This window comes from Pristiophorus japonicus, chromosome 7, assembly GCF_044704955.1.
Source record: "Pristiophorus japonicus isolate sPriJap1 chromosome 7, sPriJap1.hap1, whole genome shotgun sequence".
NCBI classification, from domain to species: Eukaryota; Metazoa; Chordata; class Chondrichthyes; family Pristiophoridae; genus Pristiophorus; species Pristiophorus japonicus.
The window spans coordinates 90,693,760-90,719,120 of record NC_091983.1 but is presented as its reverse complement, the minus strand read 5'-3'; the positions used below and the strand labels follow the sequence as shown (position 1 = coordinate 90,719,120).

The 25,361-nt window shown below is 45.1% G+C and overlaps 1 protein-coding gene across 1 annotated transcript in view; it reads left to right on the top strand.

The window, feature by feature from the left end:
* Positions 1-13,878: 13,878 nt before the first annotated feature.
* The window catches only part of LOC139267193 (dystrobrevin beta-like), an 843,282-nt gene continuing 831,799 nt past the window's right edge, over positions 13,879-25,361 (top strand). The window contains exon 1 of the mRNA XM_070885122.1: positions 13,879-14,187. The gene's annotated coding sequence lies outside the window, so the exon portion shown is untranslated. The remainder of the gene's footprint in view (positions 14,188-25,361) is intronic.

Sequence of the window (25,361 nt, the reverse complement as noted above, 5' to 3'; positions counted from 1 at the left end):
CAGGATAAGTACAGCCATTTTTTGCCATGTGTTTTAGAAGAACAAAGAGCTGGAACCCTGCCAAGGTTCTGTTGCTGCTGCTGGAATAAAATTACTTTAAATCTACAAGCGGAGTTCGCATCTCATTGAAAATTAAGAGATCTAACATCCTGCTACAACTGTACAGGTTATTGGTGAGGCCACACCTGGAGTATTGCATACAGTTTTGGTCTCCACATTTAAGGAAGGATATACTTGCATTGGAAGCTGTTCAGAGAAGGTTCACTCGGTTGATTCCGGAGATAAGGGGGTTGAAATATGAAGATAGGTTGAGCCTATACTCATTCGAGTTCAGAAGAATGAGAGGTGATCTTATCGAAACATATATGATAATGAGGGGGCTCGAAAAGGTGGATGCAGAAGCGATATTTCCACTCATAAGGGAAACTAAAACTAGGGGACATAATTTCAGAATAAGGGGCCGCCCATTTAAAACTGAGATGAGGAGGAATTTCTTCTCTGAGGGGTGTAAATCTGTGGAATTCTCTATCCCAGAGAGCTGTGGAGGCCGAGTCATTGAATATATTTAAAGCGGAGATAGACAAACATTTGAGCGATCGGGGAATAAAGGGTTATGGGAGAGGGCAGGGAAGTGGAGCTGATTCGATCAGCCATGATCTTATTAAATGGCGGAGTAGGCTTGAGGGGCCAGATGTCCTACTCCTGCTCTTATTTCTTATGTTCTTATGACGGAGGTCACAGATTTCTCTGTAAAAATAAAAGTGTTTAGTGATGACAAAATTGATCCTGTATATATATATAAATAAAATGTTAAAAAATTAGATTATACAAAAAGACGGTTTTGAAAGAGACAAAATGGATGCTCACAGATTTCCAGCATGTTCTGTTTGTATATTGTCTTTTGGTTGGACAGAGCTTAAATGAACAAAGGAAATGTCCTTGAAACCCATCGAAACTTAAAGATGTTATTTGGAAAGCCATTAACCTAATCAAGGAATGGCACCGGTCCCCCAGTCAGACACATGTATGAGGAGAAACCAATCAGAAACGGCTGTGGAATCAAGAGCCAATCCTGGGGCTTTCTGAGAAACAATGTACTTAAGGACTATAAAGACCCAAGCACAGATTGCTGGGTCTCTCTTCTTCTCTCCTGAGCACACAGCAAAACAGGAAAACCGTCCTCTCAAGACCAGCCCAAACAGCAGTCCATGTGCTCAGCCAGCCAGAGGAAAGTGAAGTATACCTTTTTATAATCAGTTGTATCTAAACAGATCCGTAGGCTAGCTGACGACTGCTGTTTCTCTGATAAGACGTGCATGTATGTTTAATAAACTATTCCGAATTGTTTTAAAAGAATCAGTCTTGCTGTCAATTTAATGCCTGAGATTTAGAAATCTTACAAAATTGGGGCTCATCTGGGATCTGGCGAGACAGCTTTTGATTATTCTTTTTAACAATTGGAAATTTCGGGAGTTGCGATTCTAATCTGTATTGCGAAGTATAAACTATAAACGGTTAAACGGATCGAGAGAAATTGCGTCTTAAAGCGCAGTCATCTCGATAGTTGGAACTATTTAAGTGGGGACCCATCTGTAGTTAAATTCAAAAGGCACCAGATGAAGGGATCGGTCATGAACAAAAAGCCAACAAAAAAAATGTTGAGATAGTTTATCAAGAGAAGTTATCCAAAAAGGTACCCATAAAGGACATAGAAGAGTTACAGGCACGGGCACCGTACTTCCGTAAGGCCCAACATGCGTCCTTTGGGGAGCTCATGGCATTTATCAAGGAGAAAGTAGATCAAGGAGAATTAAGACCAAAACGGGCAAGTGGTCTCTTGGCATTCAGCACATTTTATTGTGCTCGGAGAGATGAGGAATTAATGAGGCAGGAGACCAAAGTGATACAAGATTTAAAAGAACGACAAGTAAAAGAGATTCAAAGTATGAAAGAACAAAGGGCAAAAAGTGATACAAGATTTAAAAGAACAAGTAAAAGAGATTCAAAGTATGAAAGAACAATGGGCAAAAGAGATTCAGGATTTAAAAGAATTGCAAGTAAAAGAGATTCAACTAAAAAAGAGATTCAAGGTATAAAACAACAAAAGGAAGAAGGCCTCCAACTTGTGAAGCAGTTAAAAGAGGGCGAAATACAGCATTTAAGACAAGAAATTGGTTAATTAAACCACAGTATTCGGCAATTAGAAAGAGGGGCTGAACAGGCAGCTTCGTTGCTACAACAAAGCCTCTCAAAGCCACAGCAGCCGTCGTTGAAGCAAATGAAAACAAATTAGAGTTAAATTAATATAAATTGGAAAACTTGGGGCTCCAGCAAGAGATAGAAGATGCTCGGGGTGCATTAAGAGATTGAATTAAGAAGCCACATCGGGAGGTAGACCACTCCCAATGCCAACTAGAAATAGCGAGGCTAAAAAGTAAGTTAGGGGAGCATCAGGCCCTGGTGTCCGCAGTAACATGGGGAGCCATAGCAGAGATAGCAGAAAGAGATAAGAGGGAGACAGATTGGGAAGAAGAAGGCAGTCAGTATAATCCCTCGAGTGGTGGTATAGGATGGGATACCTTGGAGACACAAGAGCCAATTATAGCCATAGTAACCACTTCTTTACGATGTAATATGCATGGTCACATCACCAGTAACCATACCGACACACGGCCCATATCTGGTGCTGACGCCACGGTGTGTAGCCACGAGTTTGGGTCCATTAATGATGGGGACGATCCACTGGAAATTAATAGGAGGTGGGCAAAGTTCAGGAGGGGTCACCCAGAGTTGGAAGAGAGAGACTTAACACGAGTCCTCCTCTTGGCCTGTTGCACTTCCCTAAAAGATAATCTGTCAGATACAGTCCTCCAGCCTGGCATAGCGGCCGATGCACTCATGACCGGGATCCAAAACCTGAACTTAGTGGCTCTGCTTAATCAGACCAAGCAGCGCCCAGAAGAGACCCCGAGAGCCTTCAGTAATCACCTGTACGATATCTATCAACATACCCAGAACCAGGCACCCGCAAATGCTACAGTAGGAAAGAATCAGGAACAATTTAAAGCGATGTTCCTGACCCAACTCAACTCTTTAGTTAAAACCACCCTGGGCATAGCCATGAGGCCAGTGGAGATCAGTGGACAGATATAGAGACCAGCGTTCAAATAGCCTGGGAGATGGTAAAAGACCAGTTAAAGGTGAAGTCACCACCCACTGCAAATAAACCAGTGTCAACAGTGGAGGGATCTCGAAACTACCCCTTTAAGGGACAGTGTTTTAATTGTAAGAAGGTAGGACACCTAGCAAAACATTGCAGCAGACCCAGACCAGCACCGAACCATGATGCAACGCATAGACACCTCCCGAAGGATGAACCCAAACCCTCTGGGATGGAACAACAATTGGCTCAGTTCGTAACCCTTCTAATGAAGGGCGAATCCAAGCCCTCTGGGACAGATCAACGATTGGACCAGTTGATAACCCTCATACAAACCCAAATTGCCATGAGGAGGATGCAAAATCATTTACCGGTGCACACAATCGCTGATGCACATTCATTAGAGAGACCCATTCAAGGATCGACCCAATGACAGGGTTTGGCCCCCAAAGACTGGTCAGAAGTGGGGTTCCGACATGATGGTAGTGGGAGACCAGTAGTCCTTGTTGTCTTAAAAGGGGGCAGGCAGCAGATTATGCTTATCGATACTGGCTCAGCAGTTACCATCATCCACAAGCAGAGGCGGGCAAGGGTCGTATGACCCTTAAAGGGTTTAATGGTGATACAACCACCGCGTATACAGGGAAACCTCTGAACTTCAGTTGGGAGGCCTCACCTGTAAGGTCCCAGTGCCGATGCTGATGACTACCCCCGATGGAAAGGGAATTGTAGGGACTGATGTGTTGGATCAGTATGGCGCGGTGATAGATTATAATCAGGACTGTGTTTGGATGGGATTGAGAGATCAGCCATGATCTTATTGAGTGGTGGAACAGGCTCGAGGGGCCGTATGGCCTACTCCTGTTCCTATTTCTTATGTTTTATGAGTGATAGAAATTTCAGATGCTCACTTGGTTTTTGCTATTAAAAAGCCATCTGAGTATGACGCTCCACGGAGCGAAAATTAAGCTGTGGCAAAACTAATTCAGGAACACCTAGCAGTGTTTGCCACACTGTAGAAAAATGGCAGGTGAAGAATCTATTGAGGGACACCCCGACTCATTCACTAAACTGTACCCCATCCCAAGGGAGAGTCACCCTGACATCCGAGACACCATAAAATTCCTAGTCGAGCAGGGTGTTGTTAGGACAGGCACTTTCATGACCAATTCACCCACATGGCCAGTTAAAAAGTCTGATAGCAACTGGTGACTGACTATTGATTACAGAAAGTTAAATTCTGTAACACCAGCCTGCTCTCTGGTAGTAAGAGAAATTCCCACCACATTATTTCAAATTTCTGCTGGTTCCAAGTACTTCTTGACCCTCGACATCGCCAATGGATTCTGGTATATCCCTGTTAAGAGGGAAGACCAGTAAAAATGTGCATTCACTTTTGAGGACCAGAGCTGTACCTTGCCTCAGGGGTTCCACAATGCCCCCACGATATTCCACAAAAGAATGGCTGCAATTTTAAAAGACTTTTCCCGCCCTACCTGCTTGCTGCAGTACGTAAACGACCTACTGCTGGCAACCGACAGCATGAAGGAGCATCTGGCCCTTTTGCACAAACTTTTGACATTGTTGGCTCAGGCGGGCCTAAAGGTGAATCCCCGTAAGGCTCAATTAGTAAAAGAACTGGTCACCTTTCTAAGAGTGTCATTTCTCCAGAGGGATCATCCTCCGACTCTCGCAAGGTGGAGATAATACAGCGACTGCCATTACCCACTTCCAAAACAGCCCTACGATCATTCTTGGGTTTGGTGGGGTACCAAAGGAACTTTATCCCAGGCTTTGCAGAGGGTGCAAATCCCCTGTATGATTTAATAAAACTGCAGGGTGATGACATATGTCCGGCATGGACTGATGCTCACACCCAGTCCGTGGCTAAATTATACAGGCCGCATGTCTGATCCCTCCTGATCCCACGAGCCCTTCCAGTTGGAAGTTGTGCCACAGAACAAAGCCTCACTGCAGTTCTGTGCCAAACGTGAACAGATCGACTGCAGCCCATTGCATCTGCATCTCGAATCCTGCAGGGGGCAGAAAAGACATATACCGCATGCGCGGCGAGTCAGAGGAGCAACACACGCCGGGAGATCGAGGCCCTGATAAAAGGGCACGGGGAGTCAGAAGGAGCAAGACACCGGCGGGAGAGCAAGGCCCTGATAAAAGGGCGCGGGGAGTCAGAGGAGCAACACGCGCCGGAAGATGGAGGCCGAAGGCAAAACAAAGAAGTAAAAAGAAATTGAAGTGTGACGTCACAGCCAAACGGGTAAATGATTGGCTGGTTGATTGGTGAGTAGTTTTCTTTTTTCTTTATCTTTTTTCTTTTTCTTATCAGTAAGAAACCTTCGGCATTGTTGCCAAATTAAGTTAATTTAAGCTTTAAGTCATTGCAGGAAAGCCCAGAACCATGTCATGCTCCTCCTGTGCTATGTGGGAAGTCTGGGACACTTCCAGTGTCCCTGACTTCTAAGTGTGCGGGAAGTGTATTCAGCTGCAGCTCCATTCAGACCGTATTGCAGCACTGGAGCTGCGCATGGATTCACTCCAGAGCATCCGTGATGCTGAGGATGTCGTGAATAGCACGTTTAGTGAGTTGGTCACACCGCAGGTAAAGGTTGCGAAGGCAGATAGGGAATGGGTGACCATCAGGCAGAGCAGGAGAAGGAAGGTAGTGCGGTCATCTCCCTCCAAAACAGATATACAATTTTGGGTACTGTTGTGGGGGATGCCCCATCAGGGGAAGGCAGCAGCAGCAGCCACGTTCATGGCACCATGGGTGGCTCGGCTGCACAGGAGGGCAAGAAAAAGAGTGGGAGAGCTATAATGGTAGGGGATTCTATTGTAAGGGGAACAGATAGGTGTTTCTGTGGCCGCAATCGAGATTCCAGGATGGTATGTTGCCTCCCTGGTGCAAGGGTCAAGGATGTCTGAGTGGCTGCAGGGCATTCTGAAGGGGGAGGGTGAACAGCCAGTTGTTGTGGTGCATAGAGGTACCAATGATATTGGTAAAAAATGGGATGAGGTACTACAAGCTGAATTTAGGGAGCTAGGAGTTAAATTAAAAAGGAGGACCTCAAAGGTAGTAATCTCAGGATTGCTACCATTGCCACGTGCTAGTCAGAGTAGAAATAGCAAGATAGTTCAGATGAATACGTGGCTTGAAGAATGGTGCAAGAGGGAGGGATTCAAATTCCTGGGACATTGGAACCAGTTCTGGGGGAGGTGGGACCAGTACAAACTGGACGGTCTGCACCTGGGCAGGATCGGAACCAATGTCCGAGGGGGAGTGTTTGCTAATGCTGTTGGGGAGAGTTTAAACTAATATGGCAGAGGGATGGGAATTGATGAAGGAAGACCGAGGAAAGTAAAATGGGGTCAGAAGCAAAAGGTAGAAAGGAGATAAGGAAAAGTGGATGGCTGAGAAATCAAAGGCAACACTCAAAGGGCTACAATTCTAAAAGGACAAAGAGTGTCAAAAAAAACAAGCCTGAAAGCTCTGTGTCTCAATGCGAGGAGTATTCGTAATAAGGTGGATGAATTAACTGCACAGATAGCTGTTAACGGATATGATGTAATTGGGATTACGGCAACATGGATCCAGGGTGACCAAGGCTGGGAACTCAACATACAGGGGTATTCAACATTCAGGAAGGATAGACAGAAAGGAAAAGGAGGTGGGGTAGCGTTGCCGGTTAAAGAGGAGATTAATGCAATAGTAAGGAAGGATATTAGCTTGAATGATGTGGAATCTGTATGGGTAGAGCTGCGGAATACCAAAGGGCAGAAACCGCTAGTGGAAGTTGTGTACAGACCACCAATCAGTAGTAGAGAGGTTGGGAATGGCATCAAACAGGAAATTAGGGATGCGTGCAATAAGGGTACAGCAGTTATCATGGGTGACTTTAATCTACATATAGATTGGACTAACCAAACTGGTAGCAATACGGTGGAGGAGGATTTCCTGGAGTGTATAAGGGATGGTTTTCTAGACCGATATGTCGAGGAATCAACCAGAGAGCAGGTCATCCTAGACTGGGTGTTGTGTAATAAGAGAGGATTAATTAGCAATCTTGTTGTGCGAGGCCCCTTGGGGAAGAGTGACCATAATATGGTAGAATTCTTCATTAAGGTGGAGAGTGACACAGTTAATTCAGAGACTAGGGTCTTGAACTTAAAGAAAGGTAACTTCGATGGTATGAGACGTAAATTGGTTAGAATAGACTGGCGAATGATACTTAAAGAGTTGACGGTGGATAGGCAATGGCAGACATTTAAAGATCACATGGATGAACTTCAACAATTGTCCATCCCTGTCTGGCATAAAAATAAAACGGGGAAGGTGGCTCAACTGTGGCTAACAAGGGAAATTAGGGATAGTGTTAAATCCAAGGAAGAGGCAAATAAATTGGCCAGAAAAAGCATCAAACCTGAGGACTGGGAGAAATTTAGAATTCAGCAGAGGAGGACAAAGGATTTAAGTAGGAGGGCGAAAATCGAGTATGAGAGTAAGTTTGCAGAGAACATAAAAACTGACTGGAAAAGCTTCTGTAGATATGTGAAGAGAAAAAGATTAGTGAAGACAAATGTAGGTCCTTTGCAGTCAGAATCAGGTGAATTTATAATGGGGAACAAAGAAATGGCAGACCAATTGAACAAATACTTTGGTTCTGTCTTGACGAAGGAAGACACAAATAACCTTCCAGAAATACTAGGGGACTGAGGGTCTCGCGAGAAGGAGGAACTGAAGGAAATCCTTATTAGTCAGGAAATTGTGTTATGGAAATTGATGGGATTGAAGGCCAATAAATCCCCAGGGCCTGATAGTCTGCATCCCAGAATACTTAAGGAAGTAGCCCTAGAAATAGTGGATGCATTGGTGATCATTTTCCAACATTCTATAGACTCTGGATCAGTTCCTATGGACTGGAGGGTAGCTAATGTAACCCCATTTTTAAAAAAGGAGGGAGAGAGAAAACGGGGAATTATAAACCGGTTAGCCTGACATTGGTAGTGGGGAAAATGTTGGAATCAATTATTAAAGATGTAATAGCAGCGCATTTGGAAAGCAGTGACAGGATTGGTCCAAGTCAGCATGGATTTATGAAAGGGAAATCATGCTTGATAAATCTTCTAGAATTTTTTGGAGGATGTAACTAGTAGAGTGGACAAGGAAGAACCAATGGATGTGGTGTATTTGGACTTTCAAAAAGCTTTTGACAAGGTCCCACACAAGAGATTAGTGTGCAAAATTAAAGCACATGGTATTGGGGGTAATATATTGACATGACTAGAGAACTGGTTGGCAGACAGGAAGCAAAGAGTAAGAACAAACGGGTCCTTTTCTGAATGGCAGGCAGTGACTAGTGGGGTACCGCAAGGTTCAGTGCTGGGACCCCAGCTATTTACAATATACAGTCATGATTTAGACAAAGGAATTGAATGTAATATCTCCATGTTTGCAGATGACACTAAGCTGGGTGGCAGTGTGAGCTGTGTGGAGGATGCTAAGAGGCTGCAGGGTGACCTGGACAGGTTAGGTGAGTGGGCAAATGCATGGCAGATGCAGTATAATGTAGATAAATGTGAGGTTATCCACTTTGGTGGCAAAAACAGGAAGGCAGAATATTATCTGAATGGTGACAGATTCGAAAAAGAGGAGGTGCAACGAGATCTGGTTGTCATGGTACATCAGTCATTGAAAGTTGGCATGCAGGTACAGCAGGCGGTGAAGAAGGCAAATGGCATGTTGGCCTTCATAGCGAAAGGATTTGAGTATAGGAGCAGGGAGGTCTTACTGCAGTTATACAGGGCCTTGCTGAGGCCACACCTTGAACATTGTGTAGTTTTCGTCTCCTAATCTGAGGAAGGACATTCTTGCTATTGAGGGAGTGCAGCGAAGGTTCACCAGACTGATTCCCGGGATGGCAGGACTGACATATGAAGAAAGACTGGATCGACTAGGCTTATATTCAATGGAATTGAGAAGAATGAGAGGGGATCTCATAGAAACATATAAAATTCTGACGGGATTGGACAGGTTAGATGCAGGAAGAATGTTCCCGATGTTGGGGAAGTCCAGAACCAAGAGTCACAGTCTAAGGATAAGGAGTAAGCCATTTAGGACTGAGATGAGGAGAAACTTCTTCACTCAGAGAATTGTGAACCTGTGGAATTCTCTACCACAGAAAGTTGTTGATGCCAGTTCGTTAGCTATATTCAGAGGGAGAGAGAGGGGGGGGAGGGAGAGAGAGGGGGGGGAGGGAGAGAGAGGGGGGGGAGGGAGAGAGAGGGGGGGGAGGGAGAGAGAGGGGGGGAGGGAGAGAGAGGGGGGGGAGGGAGAGAGAGGGGGGGAGGGAGAGAGAGGGGGGGAGGGAGAGAGAGGGGGGAGGGAGAGAGAGGGGGGGGAGGGGGAGGGGAGGGAGAGAGAGGGGGGGAGGGAGAGAGAGGGGGGGGAGGGAGAGAGGGGGGGGGGAGAGAGAGAGCGGGGGGGAGGAGGGAGAGAGGGGGGGAGGAGGGAGAGGGAGAGGGGGGGGAGGAGGGAGAGGGAGGGGGGGGAGGAGGGAGAGGGAGAGGGGGGGAGGAGGGAGGGAGAGGGAGAGGGGAGGGAGAGGGAGAGGAGGGGGAGAGAGAGAGAGAGGGGGAGGGGAGAGAGAGAGAGGGGGAGGGGAGGGAGAGAGAGAGAGGGGGGGGAGAGAGAGAGAGGGGGGGGAGGGAGAGAGGGGGGGGGAGAGAGAGAGGGGGGGGGGAGAGAGAGAGGGGGGGGGAGGGAGGGAGAGAGAGAGAGAGCGGGGGGGAGGAGGGAGGGAGAGGGAGAGGGGGGGAGGAGGGAGAGGGAGAGGGGGGGAGGAGGGAGAGGGAGGGGGGGGAGGAGGGAGAGGGAGGGGGGGGAGGAGGGAGAGGGAGAGGGGGGGGAGGAGGGAGGGAGAGGGAGAGGGGAGGGAGAGGGAGAGGGGAGAGAGAGAGAGAGGGGGAGGGGAGAGAGAGAGAGGGGGAGGGGAGGGAGAGAGAGGGGGAGGGGAGGGAGAGAGAGGGGGAGGGGAGGGAGAGAGAGGGAGGGGGGAGAGAGAGGGGGGAGGGAGAGAGAGGGGGGAGGGAGGGAGAGAGAGAGAGGGGGGGGAGGAGGGAGGGAGAGGGGGGGAGGAGGGAGGGAGAGGGAGAGGGGGGGAGGAGGGAGGGAGAGGGAGAGGGGGGGAGGAGGGAGGGAGAGAGAGAGAGAGAGAGGGGGGGGAAGGGAGGGAGGGAGAGAGAGGGGGGGGAAGGGAGGGAGGGAGAGAGAGAGAGAGAGTGGAGGGAGGGAGAGAGAGAGAGAGGGAGGGAGGGAGAGAGAGAGGGGAGGGAGGGAGAGAGAGAGGGGAGGGAGGGAGAGAGAGAGGGGAGGGAGGGAGAGAGAGAGGGGAGGGAGGGAGAGAGAGAGAGAGCGGAGGGAGAGGTCAGGTCGGATCGGATCCAGTCCGGGAGTCGGGTCCAGTGGGGGGGGGGGGCGGGCCAGTCGGGGGGGGGGGGGAGCGAGTGTCGGGTCGGGTCTGGTCGGCGGGGGGGAGCGGGTGTCGGGTCGGCGGGGAAGCGGGTGTCGGGTCTTGTCGGGGGCGGGGAGCAGCCCCAGTGAGGCCATTCAGCCAGGGCTAGGGGCTGCGTGCTTCGGGCCCCTCCCACACAGTTCGGCGCCTGGAGCTACTGCACTTGCGTGCCGACTGTAGCGCGCATGTGCAGAGGTCCCGGCACTGTTTTCAGCACCGGGACCTGGCTCCGCCCCCCCCACAGCTCGTGCTGGCTGCGCCGAGGGCCAGAGGACCTGTAAGTAGGTGGAGAATACCGAGGATTTTTTTAGGCGCCGTTTTAGGCGCGAAAAACGGGCGCCCAGCTCGGAGGGGCGCCATTTTTTTTTCTTGTGGAAACTTGGGGCCTTGGTAACTGAACCAATGGTCGAGCGATTAAAATTAGGATGCTCAAGAGACCAAAATTAGAGGAGCGCAGACATCTCGGCGGGGGGACAGGGTGTGTGGGGAGAGTTGTGGGGCTGGAGAAAATTACAGAGACAGGGAGGGGCGAGGCCATGGAGGGATTTGAAACAAGGATGAGAATTTTAAAATCGAGGTGTTGCTTAACCGGGAGCCAATGTTGGTCAGCGAGCATAGGGGTGATGGGTGAACGGTACTTGGTGCGAGTTAGGACAGGGGCAGCTGAGTTGTGGATGACCTCCAGTTTGAATAGGCTAGAACGTGGGAAACCAGTCGGGTGTGCGTTGGAATTGTCAAGTGTAGAGGTAAAAAAGATCCCATCTTTCCCATCTCGGAGTCCCTTTTTAGTACCTTTTCCAGGGAACATTGCCCCTGCCCCAAATAGTCCTAACATTTACAGAAGAAGATACTTTCATATTTTTACAGCTGTCATTGCAAGGACAAATTTGTTGTGAATTGTTTCTCTCATTTTAATGATGGGTAATAGTATACCTGTACTACCTTTCTCATCAGCTAGATAGTGGAATTTGTCTACAAATTTAGAAAAGTATTCAATAAAACTCATCACTAAGATGAATAAACAAAAAAGTTTGTACTTGCATCAGAATGTCTCATATAAATAAGACTAATGAAGGCAAGTGAGGTGTGAGTCGATTGAAGTGTTACGGTCGTGACAAAACTATGTTGTCTATCCATTGGTATACACCAATTATGCATATGTCATCGTCCAAACCTCTAGCCCATTCATACGCATATGCTGAAACAAGATCAAAATAATGCTCTCTGCTGTACCTTCTCTACTGTAATAATTTACTTTGATGCCACATATACAGTTGTCCAATAATGCATGGAAGTCCTATCTTTTTCCTTTGATTGATAAAAAAAAATCAAACACTAGAGATAAATCAGTCATGATAATAACCACAATTATCAATCCTCCTGTACTCCATAAATACATCACATACAGAATAGAAGATGGGGAATGGGGAATTGCAGATTTATATGCATAACCCAAATTCATTTTAGATTCACTATAAAAAAGTGTTCCGTAGTCCATTTTTCTCAATATCATGGATCTTCTCAGCCACATCCTGAAACTCCTTCGATGAGATGTCTCCACCGCATGGTGCACACTCTGGTGCCATGTCAACCCAGGTTTAAAATGTACCCAGCACACATACAAAAAGGAAAATACTGCGATTCTGGATTCAGAAATAAAAACAGAAAATGCTGGAAATCTAAGCAGGTCAGGCAGCATCTGTGGAGAGAAACAGATTTAACGTTTCGGGTCTGTGACCCTTTGTCAGAATCTGAAATATTAACTCTGTTTCTCTCCACTGATGCTGCCTGACTTGCTGAGATTTCCAGCATTTTCTGTTTTTATATTAAAATGGACCCAGACGTTCTTGGACTTTCTGGATGCTTTTAAACCTACCTGCATCCGAGCTCTCTAAACATATACATTTAACTGCCAGGAAAGATCTTCAAAATGCGTGTGACCATGCATGCTGTCTACTGAGTGTAAGAATCAAAGTTCCAGTCAAGCAGTGTTAACCAGGAACTGCCTGACTGGAACCCACATTGCAACCACCAGTCTGCAGCAAAAGCAACCAAGCAAATGATATGTTCCCAACTGATAAGTCTCTTACCAGGTTGCTCGAAGCTACAGAAGACTGTCTCAGAATAACACTTTCAATTTGATTTTCCTGCCTTCACTTGAGCTTCCACTTGTGCTGGATGAAATGGCACTGGATGAGAATGTGATGACTAATTGTGGTGCAGTTCATCAAACATTGGGTGTGTGGGGCAAGGGGAGGAAGGGAGAGAAAGAAGAACCCAAGTATAAACCTCCAAACCTTTGTGCTCACACAAACCATTATAGTCAGATCTGTGAGGCAAGTCATGGATAGTTACCCCAGGCTGTGTCCTGTTGTGTCACATACACCTGTATATAGCTACGCAAGAGAAGAATGGTACCATTAACTCCTCCGTAATGACTGGAAAATTAACAGAAAGTTCAGGCAGCAGAATGTATAGTTTACACAGGGACAGATTTTCAGTCAAGTGCTGGGTGACAAGGATCCACAACAGATCCACAATAAAGGGCTGACCAATTCTCCCATCTACTATAGCTAATGCAAAAAAACTGATAATGGGCTATTGGCCAAAAACATGACTTATTTTTAAAGTGTGAATAGTGGTTAAAGGAACAAAGAAAAATTAACCAAAATAAATACAAGTTCCTCCTTGCAAAGATAAAATAGGATGGGGAATCTAAGGTAAAGTGACAGGCAGGAACTACAGTAAATATGATCTCTAATAATAGGAATTTGAGGCAAGGAAAAGGAAGGATGCAATGAACTGAAGATGACAACAGTGAGAGTGAACGTGTGAGAAAGGAGAAAGGGTCTGTAAAAAAAGTGAAAGTGCAAGACAAAGAAGAAACCACAAAAAGTCAATGCGAGAGAAGGCGAGGGATCCCTAACAAAATAAATGGGAGAGCAAGGGGAATATTAGAGAGTGAGCGGGAAAAAGTAAGTACAACGGCGGCTGAATGTGGGGGTGGGGAAAGAGATTAAGAAATGCATGAAGCGAACCTGATCTGCAATAAGGTGAACGGATGCAGGAGAGAGGTGATCCGCAGCACACAGAGGGCCCCACAGCGAAGCCATTTGCGGGAAGCGGCAACGACTTCTCTTCCTCCTGAGATGGAGATTTAGCGCCGAGCCTGCCTGGAGGCTGCTGCAGGGAGCCCGGTCCCGGTGACAGCGCACGGCACGGGCCTGCCTGCGGCCGCGAGCGCTCCTGAGCGGAAGGTCAGGGTCATTGATTGCCCAGGTGCGAGACCTCCGGTAAGTGCCGGCACACCAGCGGGGAGGAGGGCGACAATGTATCAAACATGGCCGCGGAGCCGCAGCTCTCCTCCCCACCGGCCCGGAACTCAGCATAGTGACTAGCTGCACCGCCCACCAGCCCCGCCCCTCCGCTGTCAGGCTCTGGGAAGTGTCCGGGAATTAAAGCTCACCGCCCGCCGCTTAAGGAGCTGCAGCCTCAGCCCAGGTACAGTGCACAGTCAGCGGGCCTCCCTCCTGCTGCAGGGGTTCGGGCTCGGGTCTTCTCATTGCTCTCAGTCCCGGCTTCGTTTAACGGAAGGAGCTTCTTGCTTTCTCCTCGGGGCAGAGAGTGAGTGAGACCAGTTAGCCGCTGACTCACTCTGCCCGCTCACTTTTTAAACAAGTTGCTGTGGGGTTTGTTTGCAGGCGGCTCTCTGTCCCCCGCCCCGCTCTCTCTCTCTCTCTCTCTAGTCTCTCCCTCATCTTGGTACGAAGTAGCTCCCGCTAACTTGTGCTGTTTTGATATTTCCCTCCCTCCGACTCTCTAAACCCACATTCCACAGAAGTCGTCCGTAGACTTGATTTCCAGTAATAAACTGGGGTGAATTATTAACATTTTGCAGTTGGAACACAGCAACAATTTTGGGTATTGTTGTAATGCTGTTGTTTATGCGGGGGTGGGAAAGGGATGGCTGTTGTTACAAAGTGAGTGTGTAGTTGGAGATAAATGTGCATATTTAAATTCGCATCACAAGGTCAGTGTTCAAGGTGGGGGACGATACTTTTGCCTGGTCTGGAGTCCTGTACTTGGAGTGGTATTATTGATGTGGGTTCACACTGGCTGCGTGCAAGGATGTGGGTGCTTATATATATGATTTGTTCTCTTGTTCCCCTGGAGCTGTGGAATGTGATGTTAATGGTTTAATTTTTTTTAAGACGTGCAGTGGGGAACCAGCTCGTCCTCAACGAGCTCATTGGTTTACAGGAAGGGAATGCAGCCAGAAATAAGGCACAATCGCATCTATTAACAATAAACAAACTATAGATCAAAATATTAATTCAGCATTAGATGTTGGTTTAATTCTCTGGCTATGTTATAACTCGATCTGTATTAACCTGATGTACAGTATGATACTTAAACCTGGATTGCAGATTCAGTGTAAATGTATGAGTGCGGATATGTTTGAGTAATATTTGTATATTTCAACGGAAATTAATTTTATCCTTGTTTTAAGATCTTTATTGTGTTGCATGGTGTCTGAGTAAGACCAGGCTTTTGCAGATATATAGTACATTATATGGAATTTGTCATACCAGTGAAAAATTAGAACTAACTGTGTATTGTATAAACAGTGTGTTCAAATGGTTGGTATCCAAATAGAACCTGACTAATTATATGGTGGTGTCTGTACCAGAGTTGCTATGATGTAGGCTCCACTTCAAAATTGGGCTGGCCTGTAATGTCAGTCCTGTTCCCGGTATTCCATTGTGAAAGCTTTCTCTGGGCCAGGCTTGTAAAGTATTGTGGTGCTGTGAACACTGCACTGGCATCTTTGTTCTGTGCCTGTGGTATTGGATTTCAGAGGTGTGCATGAGTGCATATGCTTCAGGCAAGGAAAGCGATGCACATTAATGTGATATGCACCCATTTATGTCTTTGCTGATGTATAGTGGATTACATTTACTGCATTTGTAGGGCAGTGCGAAATGTCCACACACTGAACTTGGATCAAGCCTTGATCATGTGTGTCATAGAGTAATGGCTGACTATGTTTAACGCTGTAATTAAGTCTTCTGCTGATTGTTCATTAATCACTTGCTAAAATTTTCTACGTTTAACTGAAAGGTCATGCTAACTCCTAGAATAAGCTGCCTCATCACCGATGGTGAATTTCAGGGATTTGTTCACTTCTGCAAAAGACCTGGACATAAACTCCTGCTTTTGAACTGTGGGCCATTCACACCTATGAAAGAACACTGATAATTCACTGTCATTGTTGGAAAGCCTCAGTTTATATAAGGATTCTAGATGTATTTGCAAAGTAGTAATCCAGTTGATTGGTACAGATTAAGCCATAAAAATAGCTATTGAATGATTTATGTTTGTTACCTGAACCTTAAAATCAGATTTTTGGATTTGTAAAAATTCCTTCAGGGGATGTGGACGTCGCTGGCAAGGTAAGCATTTATTGGCCATTCCTAATTGCCCTTGAGAAAGTGAGCTACCGCCTTGAATACAACTGAGTGACTTGCTAGGCCATTTTAGAGGGCAGTTAAGTGCTGTGGGCCAAAGCGGGTAAACATGGCAAATTTCTTTCCCTGAAGGTCATTAGTGAACGCGATGGGTTGTTATGATCCGGGAGTTTCATGATCACCATTACCAATACTCCCCTTTTATTCCAGAAGTTGGGTGGTCAGCAGTTTAGTGGGAATAGGATCAAGGATGTAGATTTTGTGGATAAGATGAGCTAGGAGAGGACATAAGGAGAGCTAGATGAGAAACTAGAGAAAGGTGCAAGTTCAGGGCCGAGGGGGAACCTTGAGGCAAGTTTGGCTCAGGGGACTAGGGGAAAGGAGGGAAACTGATGGTCTGATCAAAGTGCATGAGCTCCTCACACTTGTTGAAAGTGAGGGGGGGATGGCGGGGGAGAGAGAGAGGGGTTTAAGAAGACGGTTTGTAATGGAACAGAGAAGCCTTTTTTTATTTGTTCATGGGATATGGGCGTTGCTGGTGGCATTTATTGCCCATCCCTAATTGCCCTTGAGAAGGTGGCGGCCCGCAGAGGGCAGTTAAAAGTCAACCACATTGCTGTGGGTCTGGTGTCACATATAGGCCAAATCAGGTAAGAACGGCAGATTTCCTTCCCTAAGGAAATTAGTGAACCAGATGGGTTTTTACGATCCAGGCGTTTAATATTTTTTTTAATTCCAGATTTATTTAATTAACTGAATTTAAATTCCCCAGCTATCGTGGTGGGATTTGAACTCGCGTCTCTGGATCACTAATCCAGTCTTCTGGATTATTCGCCCAGTAACATAACTACTATACCACTGTACTTCTTGACATACTGGGGGTTATCCTAGACTAAAGCACAGTTTTGGCAGAGGCAAACAGGACTCAGTAGTGCTTTATGTGGTCCAGGTAGAACTGGCGATGGATGACTCAGCCTGTTGTCCGCCATAACCATTCAAGTCTGCGTCCCTTGTACTTGGACAGAGATGGGGGCTGATCAGGGTGAGCGAGCCTAATAGTTTTAACGTGTATAAAGGCATCAAAGGTGGAGGTGAGGGTATGATTGAGTGGATAACACATATTAATTGTGCACTTGGGTAGTCATTTTGTGTGTACAAGCTATAACAGAGTAATTTTGACTCCACAATGTCACTGTAGTCATTTCAATCTAATGTAAAAGGGTGTTGCTTCAAAATTAGTGATGCCAGCAAAACATTGAAGGTGTTGCCCCATGCTTGCTGTATGTAGTGAGAACATTTCTAATCACAGTCACTTATGTCATCAGTTCACAAGGGCAGCAAGCTGCATTAACACCACAAATTCACTTTGTGGCTGTTTAATATTTAATGGATGATTCAGTCCTATCAACACTCACTAAGTTGGAATGGGCCATGCTCATTTTGGTTTAAAATGTGACCCATTCCTGCATCTCATTCTCTTTTTTATAAAAATATATATATAAACAGAGCCCCATTTATTTAAATTTGGTCTCGCACTGCATCATAAATCTCAGTTCTGATGTTTCACCTAATTTTGAAGATCTGTAATTTGACATTATGTACATTACAAATTCTGATTACAAACATTTGAATTTGTTCTTCCAGTTGGTTTAAGGGCTTGTCTCATAGATACAAAATAAAGAGTATCATGAGTGTTAGAAGGTAGCAACCCTGTGAAAGGTATTTGTTTATCGAATATAGACCAATATTTTAGAGTCCACAATTGGCAGTCTCCTGACAGTGTTAGTCATTGGCTTCGTAGAATTCAACTACCTGTACTTGTTGTTGTGTTAATGAATGTTCATCCAACTATAGTTAATGCAAATATGAGGGAAATTAATTCTTGACATTGATGCTTTCTGTTTGAGTCAACTATCTTGCTTCCTTTTGGTAATCCATGATCATGCACAATATTACATAGAATTCATAGCACAGAAACAGAATATTTGGCCCAACTGGTCCATAATCAGTGCTTATGCTCCACACAAGCTTCCTTCTATCCCTCTTCATCTAACCCTCCCTCTTCTTCTAACCCTATCAGCATAACCTTCTATTCCTTTCTTATTAAAAGATCATTTTTTATTAATCCATATATTTACATGGTAATAAAAGATCATAAAATTCAAAAATCCATGTATCCAACATCTAACATTTTGTTTGTAAACTGATTTACTCAAAAATTAAATTAAATTTTTAATCATTACTATCCTTTACAGATCCATGCTGACTGCTTAGATTAGCCCAACCCCTTTTAATTGTTCACTAATTTCATGTGATGGCATAATTAAGTGCGCTCCTCACTTCTGCATACAATTCTTATGAGACCCATCAACCGTGCAAGTTGGAAACGGTGCAATAAATGCAAGTTGGAAACTCCTGACACATTTAAAGCATTGCACACACCCATTGTTCTTTGCATGCAATCTTTCATTTTGTCAAAGCTGAATTGCATACTCTATTCGCAGCTGGGAATGACGGCCGATGGAATGCTTGGTCTTGTGGCTCAAGGCTATGCTGTGGTTGGGGACGCGTTTGTGGTGGGGAGGGATGTTGGTGATTCTCCATCGGGTCAAAGGTTAGTCCTTGACTCCTATTCGATATCCCGGGCACTGCAGACTGCCGTGCAATTAATGTGTCATGGCAGCTTCTTGAATAATGGCCATTGACATGTACAATGATATTTCTGTGATCAAATATCACCTGATTATTAATTGAGTGCAAGCCATTTCTGTTTATGTAGATAATGTTTATTTGAGCAGCTCCGATGCCCACATGGTGCCTGCAACACCCTGCGTATGAGGAAACCCTGCTATCCTCTCCAACTCGTCATGTTTTATTTCCACAATGATAGTTTTGAAGATGTCGTCCCTTGCAAATAAATATAGGCGTTGTCACTTGCTTGATGCATGTGTGCAGTGCAGACTGTCTGATGTGACCGATCTCCCCTGTAGTGGCTTGGAAGGATTTGGTAGCATGCAAGTTCAACACGATGGTGACCTTAACTTCTGTCCTGCTCCAGATGCTATCTGTGATGACCTGTCTTGTGAAATGGAGGCTGTGAAGACAAGACTAGATTTGTGTGTAGGAATCTCTAAATGTGAGTGATGGGAAGGCCAAAATGCTTCGGGTGTCAATTGTCCCTGTATTTGTTGTTCCCTCAAATTTGTTGTCTTCATCTAAATCATACAATATTTTGGGTCTCCCCAAAGGAATTTCCATACTTGCCACTTTGTACAGTATAATTTGATTGGCAGCAACATCTAAGAATAATGAAGCAAATTATTGGGGGGGGGGGGGGGAAATACCAGAATGTCAAGAATGATACACAGGCCACCAAAACTAACTAATGCATAGAGCAAAATATAATTGCAAACACACAAAAAGGAGTTTACCAGAAACTCTGACTGTAATCTGTGATTGCAAGCAGGCGAGCTCCCATAACTTTGTTGCAGTATTTAATATAAGTAAGATGAACAGAGACAGCCTTGCCAGATGTCATGAGATTTGGCATGGGATATTTTAATAATGTGATGTAAATAAGGGTTGCAAATGTCTATAATCACCATTTCCCTGTTAATCCCAAACTCGTTGCAGTGAATTATGTGTGTGGTCGCATGTGTGCTTGTATGTATGGTCCCTCCAGCAGTAAGGCTGCACATTGCTGGCAAAATCTACCCATGTATCTTTACGGAAGTAACATGCTCGCAAATCAGCCAGTTACAGAAAAATAAGATAAATCTGGTGACCTACTGGAACTCCATTTGAAAAACTGAGTTACCTTGACTACACGTTAATACAACACAATTGGAATTGAAACATAAAGGAGTCAAGTCTTGTCTCCTTAGTCCTATCTGTGGGTCAGTTGGAGTGAAAAGCTCAGTATCCTGCCTTTTACTGTACATCCATGTACTGCTTCCGAAGTGGGTCAAGCTGCATGTGGGTGGGTATCTGCAGCTGCCGTCTGCTCAGCCTGCCCACATGCAAACTAGCGACCTTGTGCTTGTAATTAAATATGTCTTGTGTCTGTATAGATAATGAAAAAAAAATTACACATAATTACATATTTCTAGTTAGCAGGCTGTTACTTGGATTGCATTAATCATTCCTATCAGGAACAAAAGATTGGATGAGAAACCTGGCCCCAAAAAATGCAATAATGCTGCTAAATTAGAAGATTTCAAATGTTCTTATTAAACAAGTAAATTTAGATGACTGGTGCAGGAACAGTTCCTCCATTTTAGTCGAGATGTTTTCTTAAAATTTCTTCAAATGATTTTTGAGCTGCTGTCCACTTGCAAGAGTAGGAAACAAGAGTCTCAAAACCACACTTGTGACACATGTTGAAACTGTTAAAAACAGGATGTTATGACATTGATCACCAAGATGTGAAAACCTTCCAATGCAAACGGTTATGTGGCTACATTTAGAAAACTCGTGTAAATTCATAGCAGAATAGTATTAAATAGAGTGAAGAAACAACGATCTAATGATGCAAATGCTTAGATCTTTAAAGGTGAGAGTGCAGAATGAAAGACCATTAAAAGAGCAAATTGGATTGTGGGCTTTATGGAAAGAAACATTGACTGTAAAAGAAAGTGAGTGCCATTGAACCTTTACAGAACATTGGTTAGGTCACAGTTACAGAACTGTTTTTAAATCATTCATGAGATGGTGGTGGCGCTGGAAAGGCCACCATTTATTGCTCATACCTATTTGCCCTTAAGAAGATGGTGGTGTGCCACCTTCTTGAACCACTGTGGTGAAGGTATTTCCACAGCGTTGTTAGGTAGCGAGTTCCAGGATTTTGACCCAGCGACGATGAAGGAACGGCGATATATTTCCAAGTCAGGATGGTGTGACTTGGAGCCTGCTGCTCTGGTCCTTCTAGGTGGTAGAGGTCATGAGTTTGGGAGGTGCTGTCAAAGAAACCTTGGTGAATTGCTGTAGGACATCCTGTAGATGGTGCACACTATGTGCTGGTGGTGGAAGGAGTGAATGTTTAAGTTGCTTTGCCTTGGATGGTGTCAAGCTTCTGAGTGTTGTTGGAGCTGCACTCATCCAGGCAAGTGGAGAGTATTCCATCACCCTTCTGACTTGTGCCTTGTAGATGGTGGAAAGGCTTTGGAAAGTCAGGAGGTGAGTCACTCACTGCAGAATACCCAGCCTCTGATCTGTTCTTTTAGCCACAATATTTGTGTGGCTGGTTCAGTTAAGTTTCTGGTCAATGGTGACCCCCAGGATGTTGATGGTGGGAGATTTGACAAATGTGTCTCTATGGCCCTAACGATGGTGAGCCTGTCGAAAGGCGGCAGCAAAGATTTATTAGAATGAAACCAGGAATGAGAAATTCTAATTTATGAGAAATAGTTCAAAACATTTAGGGCTAGACTTTTCATCGAGTTCACCTAGCTACCGCCCATTTAACCGCTAAGATTGAGTTTAACGCCCATATTTGATTAAAAATAAAAACTAACACCGAGAATTAGCTGAACCGCCCGCCCACATTTAAAAAAAAATTATGACATCATCAGTCATCGTCCAGAAGACTATTTATAATGGAAACTAACGCCCAAATACCGCCCAGATTATCGCCGAGCACTACTTTCAGCATCTCACCATATATCGCCCAAATGATTGCTCGCCCAAAAAGACACTCTTTTTTTAAAAAAAAAAGCTGCACTCACCTGATTTTTAATGAACGCCATTTTGTAATTCGGAGGATTTTTCATAAAAGGCTGCTTCAAGTTCATGGGAGCTTTGAAGTAATTTGTGAATGCTTTTAAGGTGGTTTTAAAATCTCTTGACTACCATCTAATCATGTGCTGAATTTTGATTTTTTATTTAGAGGACAATTTAATAATTTTGAATACACATAACTGGGGCATTTAGTAATGAATGGGGCCTGTAATTTCTCAGCCAGCATTGATAACTACTCACATTCTGCAGAATAGAGATGGAAGAAGGTTCATTGAAGAGCATTATGTGCCCAAAGAGGTGCCCCCACCCCACCCTAGACCGCAAGAAAAGCCCGTGGTAGTTATGCAGCTGCAAGACTGTTGCGACAGCAGCTCATAAATGAATGCTTTGCGTGAACTTACGTTGGTGGTAGTTACACAGCTGCAAGACTGCTGTGTCCACAGCTCAGAAATGAACAGTTTGCATTATTTTGGTGACCGTTACAGTTGTTATGGTGCGTTTCATCTTTGCCTTTCCTGGCCAGTGTTTGCAAACTTTGTATATGCTTAACGTTTTTGCTATTGGAAGACACTGCACAACAATGGAAGTTTAAATAAAACATTTTTAATGCATTGAAAAGTTTTAAACAATTTTATTTTTATAACAAACACCCATGTACCCCCCACCCCCATCTCAACATTGAAAATGTTTTACATAATAAGCAATAACAATAAAAACAAACTTTCAAAAAATTATAAATATAACACCCAACAGTCAACAAATTTATTAATAACAATAATCCCCACCCTCCTTACCTACAGCCACACCTCTCCTTTCACCCCCAACCCCCCCCCCCCCGCACTCTGAACCCCACCTCTTCCCCTTGTACAAACTCCAAGGCACCTTGTAGCAGGGCACCTCGAGCGCTGCTGCTGTGTGGGGGGTGATGGCAGATTCAAAGATGGGGCTGATGATGGAGAGGACGTTTCCAGAAAAAACCATCCTGAGTCAGAAGCAAGAGCTTCCTCCTGGCTCGCGTGTGTCGGTGGCAATGGCGGTACGGCACCTTGGGGTGCAGTGCCATATTCCAGGACCACTAGATGCCGTCTGGCAACGTGGCCAGTTAACACGCCTATTGCCTGGAAGAGCCCTCGACCTATGTCGACGCTCATCCTGGACAGTTCAACCATGTCCATGCTTGCATCTGCTGGTCTTGGAGTAGTGCGACCTCGCCGAACCAACCTCCGCGGGGTCGGCGTAGGCATTGAACCACTCTGGGTGCCCTGCTGCAAGGAGCTTGGCCCCACTGCTTCCTTGATGGATGAGGAAATGGCCACAGGAACATAGGAAGACCCCACTGCAGGCTTCTTCTCCACCACCTCATTCGGTGGATAGGAGCACCTGTAAAAGGACAGGAGAGGCTCTTGCCTCCAGAGACAACTGGGAGAACCTAGGGAGTCTGCCAAGGCTGACGAGCCTGGGGACCCTGGAAAGCCTGTGAAGCTTGGTGACCTAGAAAACATAAATGAGGTTAGTAGAAGAGAAGGGGATGCCAGGGTCATATGAGAATGCTTACGCTTTGCCATCATAAGTACGAGGAGCAACACTACTACAAATATAAATATTAATGACAGACATCACATTAACATCATGGTACAGAATCCGCTTTGCATTACAATGATATTTCATGATCCCATCATTCATTACATCAATCATTTGTACTCAAATGGCATTAAATTACTTTGTCAACTACGGTTTATACATTACTCACGTGGCACAAGAACAGGTTCAGCACCACCGTGGGTGGCCGACCGATTGTGGACCCCCACTAAGGCCAACGTAAGGTCCGTCAATGGGGTGACATCTGCCGGTCCTCCCCCAGTATGCCTCTGTTCCACCCTATTCTTCGAAAGTTACTTCTGCAAAGGTGACAAGAACATGGCATAAGATCATTGCCTAGGTGCTATTACAGATATGACATATCAGATTACTGACGGTTAGTAGATTATTATTATTACACAACACAACACGCACAGACAATCCCTAATTAGTCATCGCCCATGCTATTCATTGTTAACATTGACGTTATATGCTAATACACTTTGTATGCAATTGAATGCATGGTTATATCTATGGTCTGAGAATAACTTGAATAAGATCGAGGTTAGGATTAAACGCATGATACCAAGATTATCAGCCTAACTGCAATCCAGCAGATCTACATTTGAATGAATCATTGTATCATTACAATTTATTTAATAAATGTAATAATTGCTCTGCCGGAACCAACGAGGTCGTTCCAGCGCTTGCGGGATTGGTTAGGCTCTTTGACCTCATGCGTCGTCGAAGACACCACTTCGGCGATCTCTGCCCAGATTCTTTGGTACACTCGGGGGAGGGGGGTGGTGGGGAGTTTCCCACGACCACCCCGGGTCAATTGGGCCCAAGAATTTTTCATCTCAGCAACCCAGGGTAGCAGTGGCTTCCTCGAAAAAGCACTTGGGGCTTTCATACACCCATCTCCTCTCCTCTCCCCCTCCGTCTCCCCCCCCACTCCCCGCCCCTCTCTCGAATAAATTGCTAACACCCATTTCACATCGCTATGGCTAGCGCCCAAATAGCAAAATGGAAACTAGCGGGTTTTAAAATGGGCAATATTCCGGCAATCACGAAAAATAATATCACTAACGCCGGAAATATCACCCATTTTTGGGCGATCTGGACAGCAATGCGAAGTCTAGCCTATTGACTTTTTTCATTGGTCCGAGGACACCGAGTAAAGGCTTTCAGAATTACGAAAGATTTTGGAAGGGAAAATAATGAGAGTTTGTTTCCACTGATTGGGAATTGGGAATAAGGCTGCATAGACTGAGAATATAATGAGAAAAGTGGCACTATTTTTGCAGTGTGTTGAGAACTTTTATTTGAGTCAATATGTTGCTGCTCCAACAATGAAAGATGCACTATTTATACTAGTGCTGGGTAAGAAAACCGAACAGGGAGGTGGCCTATATTCGGTGGAACATTTGGAAGCAAAATCCAGACGGATTCAGCATAGGAATAAAAAAATAAAAAGACAAGTACAAAGGCAAATCAAAATGAGACTAAAAAGGGACCTTTCCCAGATTAAATGGAATTCTAAGTCAGCAATGGGAAATATTTAAACAGGGGATGGAAACATTACAAATCATATCAAGTGTATTCCAGCAAAGAAAAATGGAGCATATCAAAGACTCTGGTTGCATGTATTGAAGTGAGACTAGGTCAGATCTTTCACTGATCAGAGAGGCATTTAGCTTCTCCAGAACAGATAAAAAAGAAAATCCGGACAAATCCATATTAGAAATTCAGTACATGGAGTGCATATTCCATTGATACCTCCTATGGCAACCTCCTCTAATGGGAAATATCATTATAAAAATGTCCACATTTTTCTGCAATACTTGCTATGCCTATAGGTGACATTATGATCAGACTTTCCCACCTTTTGTC